Source organism: Marmota monax, unplaced genomic scaffold (assembly GCF_021218885.2).
Source record: "Marmota monax isolate L192 unplaced genomic scaffold, Marmota_monax_Labrador192_F-V1.1 WCK01_AAM20220418_F8-fsc00091, whole genome shotgun sequence".
Taxonomy (NCBI): Eukaryota; Metazoa; Chordata; class Mammalia; order Rodentia; family Sciuridae; genus Marmota; species Marmota monax.
In genome coordinates, this window is record NW_026692434.1 from 2,741,159 (window position 1) to 2,748,836 (window position 7,678).

Below are 7,678 nucleotides of genomic sequence, written 5' to 3' on the forward strand. Positions count from 1 at the left end.
TTTATTCTTATCCATTCTCATAATATAATCACTTTCCTTATTGATTCTATGTATATACATTTTTCTATAGTCATATCTCCTAATATTAAATTCACATGGTTACCTATATTTCATGACTCTGTGAATAATAATTTTATGCTGTAAGTTCTTCCTTTTGTAATTATCAAAATTGATTCATATAATGTATTAAAACAGATCTGATCTCTCGACCCTGTTTTAGTATTCTTGAGCATTCTTATTATTTTCCTAAAAGCTATTTTGACAATTTATTTCATACTCTAAAATAATTTTAAAAATATTTCTGCTAATTGACTTAATGAGCAAAACCCACTTATTTTTCAAAGTTGTAGAGTGCACTACAATATCTTTACCTACTTATTAAAAAAAACTTCTTACTTCAATTTTAAGTCATTCTGATATTATAATATTTACTTAATTTTACTATATTTTATTGTTATACAGTTTAGTCAGTTAGTCAGTTTTCTATTACTGTAGCAAATACTTGAGATAATAAGCTTTAAAAAGGAAAGGCTTATTTTAGCTCACCATTTCATAGGTTTTACTCTGTGGTTGGTGGCCCTTGACTATGAACCTGTGGACAGGCAGCCATCATGGCAGAGTGTATGGTGGAGCAAGTTGCTCACCTTAGGGGTTCCATGAAGTAAAAGTGAGCAAAGGGAGAAATTGTGCTCCCATATCCCCTTTGAGAGCGCATCCTCAATAACCTAAAACCTCCCACTAGGCCCTACCTCTTAAAGTATTCACTGTCTCCCAATTGTGCCATGTGTTACAGTTCAAGCCTTTAACACATGGATCTTTGGGGGACACTTATTCAAACCATAGCAGGCATGACATAAAGACCCAGAAAAAAAGAATTCACTATGCCATAAAGAAAACATAAGCTATGGAAGAAATATTTAATGTAGTCAGCCTTAAAATAAAACTATTGGTTTATTCATTTATTTATTATTTTTTTGAGGGATACTGGGGATTTAACTCAGGGGCACTTGACCACTGAGCCCATCCTCAGTCCTATTTTGTATTTTATTTTATTTTATTTAGAACCAGGGTCTCACTGAGTTGCTTAACACCTTGCTTTTGTTGAGACTGGCTTTGAATTCGCAATCTTCCTGCCTTAGCATCCTGAGCTGCTGGGATTACAGGCATGCGCCACGATGCTTCGCACTCTTGGTTCATTGAAATCAGAATCTCTCTACTTTTCTTAATGACATCACTATGTTTTCCCCAGCTGTTTTCCTTTGGGTACTCTGATTACCTGGAGACAGACAAATCTGCCAACAAAGTCCACTGAGTGTCAGCTGTGGTCCATACTGGCTTGTAGCCCACATGCTCATCAACTCTACTTTATATACAGACATATACAAAAAAGGATAATTGAAAGAGGAATCAGTAAACAAAAGTCAATGTGAAGCAAAGAAACCAAGAGTAATCACAGCAGGAAAGAAATTGGAATTGAAGATAAGCAGTGAGAGCTGACTATGGGAATGTTCACACTGTCCCCATTGAGGATGCTCTAGATGTACAGAGAACAGAGTGAAGGTGAACCTATGAACACACATAAGGAAAATGTATGTTCCTTTTTCATACATGATGAAAAAGAAGATGATGTCCCAGGACAGTGATGCTTTCAAACATTCTTATTAAAGGATTTCTTGATAATATTTCACAACATTGAAAGAGTGAAGGATGAAGTATTGACGGATGATTGCTTAACCTCACAAACATTGGCTCAAAAGACCTTAAAACAGAGGGTGCTGACCATAACTCCCTGTTTAGTTGAAACCAGAATAAACAACATGCAAAATACAATAAAAATCAGCAGCTCTTCCAAACAACAATGCCAAATGTGCAGCCCACCCTGATTGGAATGCTAAAATTTCCACCCAAGGCAGAACATGGGACACATGTTCTAGAAAACATGCAAATGTAATATATGTTCTGCTACAAAACCAGCTCCTTACCCTTCCTCTGGGGATTCTCCCTCCCTTGAGTACCCCTAAGACTCTACACAAACCAAAACAACTCTTTGTCTTCAGGGAGCTTGGGAACTATTGGTCATGAAACAGTCTGGGTTCCTGACTTGCACCACACAATGAGGTTCCTTTCTCTTTGACTCAAACCAACCCCTGTCCTGGCATATATCAGAGACAAGGAACCAAAAGCCACTGGGCTAACACAAGCATTGTTTGAGCTATCCCTGATATATCTTTTTACAAAGAAATAAAACCATTGAATTATTAAGGTTTCTAATATATAACAGTCTACTAATTAAATGTTTCACTACTTAAAATTTTTCTGTATATTTTTAAAATCAATAGTAAAATTTTTTATGTTTTGACAATTTCTAATAACCACAGAATAATTACAAACTTTCACATCCATTATTAAGGCTGCTTTGCATGATTTCAGCTTGTACGGTTATTTAATGTTCCTGCACTACTGTGCAAAGCAAGGACTACCTATAATAGCAATTTAAAAAATTATTTAAACATCAATAGCTAAAAGTGACCTGTGGTTATCTACAAGAGGTTTGTTTCCAAACTGAAGAGGGAGAAAAGAGATTTATTCATGCATTGGGCTTTGATATTACTCTCCCTATGGACCTTCAATTTTAATATTGCAGCACAAAATGACATATTTCCAGTTTTATTCCCTAAATGTTACCCCTAAATCTTAATCTAAATGCTGTGCAGGTTCTGATTTTCTTCCTTCCTGTACAGAACTCAAGTAGCTTACCCTTCTGGTAACAAAGTTGTGTATTGTTCTCCCATGAGTGCAGATGTCTACATCACCCAGGAAACCAGAGACCCGAGACTAAAAGGAGCTCTCGACGGCTTACAATTGACTGAGTTCCATTGGATGCTGGTACTGAATTGAACCAACAGAGCTCTATGTACACACTTTTGAGCTCGACTACGGCTGTGGAAAGACTGGAAGAGCTTTGGCCAATTTGAGGCGAAAAAAGGAGCTCTGAGGGAGTTGATGGAATCTTTTTCTCAAATTTGCAGATTGTCTAAATTAAACTTGCCACTCAAAGTATGAACACAGATTGTCTCTTGTTTATTCAGAGACTTAGAATGGCCCCAAAGAGCAAGTGATTGCCAAAGGGACAGAGTGAGTAGAACAGAACAAGAAGTCCCCATCCTACAGTACTCTTTATTCCATGGAATGTTATTTTGAAACTCCAAGTACATTTTCTTCTACATTCAGTGTTATATATTTTGGACAGGCCAGCCCCAGAAACCTATGTAACACAAATACAGCTCAACTGTAGTAATAATCATTACAAGGCAATGACCCCTTATTTTCCTAAAGAATATCTATTCAAAAAGCTCACAATAGTAAATATAGCCAGAACAATGAAGGGTTTAAAAACTTTATAGTAACTGTCTTTAACTTGTTTATTTTCATTAGAAAACCCAGACATATGATAAAAAAATCACTTGTTACTTTAAAAACCAGAAATAAATAGGCTTGATATTTTCCTGCTTATTATCTGAGACTAGTTTTTATAATTTAATAACCTTATTGCTGTGCAATGTTATTTTATAGCAAAAATATTTATCATATATTTTCTTTTGAAACCTGCTTTTTCACTTAACATAGTAACAGATCTCATAACAGGAAATATATATATATCTACATTATAATTGTAAATGACTTTACACGTTATATAAGTAAATTATAACTTGTAGACCAGCCTTTATTTTGAGTCTTTTTATGGTACAATGTAATTAAATCTAGTTTCACCTAACACAGCATGCTTATTTGGGTTTGTTTCTGAACTAGTGCATCCTATTGATCTATTTTTCTAGTTAGCTTCCAGTAAAAATCTCCATCTTTCTCTGAAAGAGTATTGAGTTTTGTTCTAGTAGCAATTAGAAGATCACCTTGACAGCATGAAGCTATGGTTTCAGACTTTGTTTAAACAGATCTATTTCAATTGCAGCCTTAATCCTGAGATGGTTCTTACTTCTAAGCTATAACCCATCAGTTTCTATAGAAAGTCTGAGGTGCTTTCCAAATACCACAATGTTGATGGAAATCTAACTCCTAACAACATTCCCACCATCTATGCAACTGCTAATATCTTTGTGTGGTTTTGTTAACCTTCTAGCTTCTGTTTTTTTCCCTGGATAGCTTGAAATCTTGCTCCTCATATGTGTAGCCCTGAAATCAGCCACGGTGTTAATTATGTACACAGAATTTGGAGCTCCCCCTTGTGTCTCTCCTTTTTGGGATTCTCCCATCTTTTTTCAAACAACAGGGCCACACAGAGCTGCAAGGAAGCATGGTATATGTAGTCTTTCTTCTAGGTATCATATATTCGGCCAACTAGTGGTCACATTTATGTTTTAATTGTATCTTAACATTTATCTTTCTAACAAGGTAAAAAATAAACAATGTGTGTTAATATACATGTACAAAGTGAAAACTTTATATGCATTTTTTTCTTCTCATTCCCAAGTTTTTGTTGTAATAAACTTTTTAAAAATCTAGATTAGTACTATTTTAATTTCATTTTTTGAAATTATGTATATCCTAATTCATTAAGTTATATTTTAAAATCAAAATCAAGCAATGTTAACAATATTAGGACATGCTTCCCCCGTGTCTACTTTTTGTGTGTGGTGCTGGGGATTGAACCCAGGGCCTTGTGTGTGCAAGGTAAGTGCTCTACAAACTGAGCTATATCCTCAGCCCTCTTGTCTCCTTTTTAATTAGCATTTCATGTGTATAAATTTCAGGATGTACAAGCAAATAAAACACTTTCTGAGTTGTTATTTGCATGCCAAATGTCCTTCTATCACTCCTGCAGTGGACAAGGTCTTGTCAGGGAATGTAGATTTTTCTGCCGTATTGTTGACCTTTTTTCTTTGACATCTAGTATTTACTCTTATAGAAAATTGCAAGTGATTTTTTTCTTTTATAATTATTTTTTCTGAATCTATATTTGAAGAATATCTCCTTTTGTCTGAAATTAAATGTATGAAAATATATCTCTTTTCATTATTTTTTCTTAGTATTTCATGAATTCTTACATCGTGGAACTCCTGAAAATAATCCTTTATAAATTTTAAAAAATATTTTTATGCATCTATAATTGTTTTTTCATTTATGGCAGTGTTTCCCAAATTTTCCACATCATTAAAATCATTTAATGTACTTATTTTGAAAAATAGATACACCTAAGTTCATTTCTAGGTATACTAAAATAGCATCTCTGGGAGGGGGACAAGGAAAGCATGCATTGGATGACCGTTACATACATTTGGTAACACATTTTAGGTATTCCTCATTATGCCTATGTTTGATTTTCTGGCTCCATCATCCATGTGGATTATGCTGTATTGCTTGTAGTAACTCTTTAATTTGCTTCCTCTCTGTTCTCTGGTAATTGCTTGAGCTGTTTTTTTCAATTCACTGATTCAGTTTCCTGTAGCATCTAACCTGATATTCAGTGATTATATCATTTGTATTAAATTCAGTAATCATAAATCAACTGAAAAAAATTCTCCTAATTTTTAATTCTTCTGTTTATATAAGTGCAAGGTGACCTTGAATCTTTTTGAGATAGAAGTGGGTTTTTTTGTTTGTTTTTGTGTTTTTGTTGGTTTTTTTTTTTTTTTTTTTGTCATTTTCCTTGAGGAAGTCAGTTTCACATGCATCACTATCTCTGACTTGTCTCTCTCTTTGAACTAGTGCATCTTTTCACATAAACAGTAGTTTTATTGCATTTAGAGAGGTGGACATTTCCACTATTGGAGGTATGTCTTTACTTACACAAAATGAAGGCGGGTAAACATTGACATTCTCTAATCTTTTTTGCCTGGACAGTATTAAAGTAATCCAACTAATAGCAAGAGGTAACTATAGAGAAACCTGTTTTCATTTTCCTGGTAATATTTGTTTAGCATCTCTAAGCTGTCTGGGACTTCAGTCCTCCCTAGAAAAGAATCCATTCCAGTGAAACCAAGTGGTATGTATGACCTTGCTAGTTGTTCCTTGAATATTTACTTATTTATTTTTATATCAATATTGATAAACTTGATCCACATAAAGTGCATACTGTATAACAGGATACTGGGGATATAGTAATGAAATAAAACAAATCCATTTCTATGGCCTTATGAAACTTACAATTGTGAGAGGAAAAATAGCCATTCATATTGGTTGATTGCATTTACATAAAGAAACAATGGAAGGATAACACAAGAAAAAGAATGAAATGATTATTTACAGGGCATAGAAGGACAATTTTTTGTGTTATTTTATTTTGTTAAGTATATGAAAATATTATTCATTTAGAACAATGACTAAAATTATTATAGAATCAGTATAAAAATTAAAGGAATTAAGTAGGATAATGGGGAAGTTTTGGGAGAAGTACTTTTTTTTTGAGGTCTGATAAAACATATGGAGTGCTTCAAAATTTGCATGTCATCCTTGTACAGGAGCCATGCTAATCTTTGCCATATTGTTCCAGTTTTAGTATGTGTGATGCTGAAGAGAGTACAGTTTTTAAGCAATCAAAATTATCTTCTTTAGCAATGGGATGAATGGGCCATTCAATTTTAGTTTGTTTAGGTTTTTGAACTGAAGCTTGGCTTTTAAGTAAGGGTTTCTAAAACTTCCTTTGAGATTTTCTCTGTGTAATGCCTTATTAAAGAAATTATGCCCATTGGTACTAGCATCACTCTATTAAGAAGCCACACAGGTTTCAGAAAAGCAACAAGGTTAAGCAAAGAAAAATCAGAGAATTCAATCAATAGAACACAACATGTATAACAGTTCCTGATCCCATATTTCATAACAAAGGCCTTTAATATATGTGTTTTATTATCACCTATGCCAAGTTTCACATATCATGATGGAATTTCTAAATAGTCACGTTTTGTTCTTTTAAAACAATCTTTTCCAGATAGCAGAGTGAAATACTGAAATATAAAGTCCTATCTGGGCTCCAAACTGTATATATTAAAGGAATATTGATCCTAAAATCCTAGTACAGTAAATAATTGAAGATTTTTGCCCGTACTGCCATTGGCATTGTTAGAAGTTCTGTCTTCAAAATGGTCTCCAAGCAAGCACTTAAACAGTCAAGCCCATTAGATCTTTATAGAGACCAACTTTGTCAACTTATCGACAAATTTCTTTAAGCACATATCTTTTTCTGGAGCCTGATTACTTGCTCTGGCATAGCAAAAAAAAGTGCATCATATTATCCAAACACTCATTTAAAGCAGCTATAAACACCTGTCTACAAGATGAATGCAGGTGCAAAAGAGGCACAATTTTCTTACCACCTCTTATTTTTCTGTTATGCACACTAGTCTGTACTCAAAAATAGAGTATTCATTGGAGAAATGACAGGACATGAATTCACAGTATGAAAATCCTTACTACCAATAACATCAACACTTTTCTTCATTGACAATCAAGTCGAAAATAGGTTTCAATGTATACAAGACTCTTTCAAAAGGGTGATATTTTAAACAAAATATGGCAGTAGAAATCTGGAGAGAAGTAGTTATATCCTATCCATGTGAAAATATTTTTAGATTTTAGTTAAATAACTTATTAGTAAAATTAGTGGGAATATATCACTGAATATAAAATGTAGCTATTATTTTGCATTGTTTAGTCAAATAAAAAA

At 33.6% G+C, this 7,678-nt stretch overlaps 1 non-coding gene across 1 annotated transcript; it reads right to left on the minus strand.

Annotated features, from left to right (window-relative positions):
* Positions 1–6,432: 6,432 nt before the first annotated feature.
* LOC124091840 (U6 spliceosomal RNA) lies at positions 6,433–6,538 on the minus strand. The gene has a single exon (XR_006851450.1). It is a non-coding gene; the product is annotated as a U6 spliceosomal RNA (small nuclear RNA).
* Positions 6,539–7,678: the final 1,140 nt, after the last annotated feature.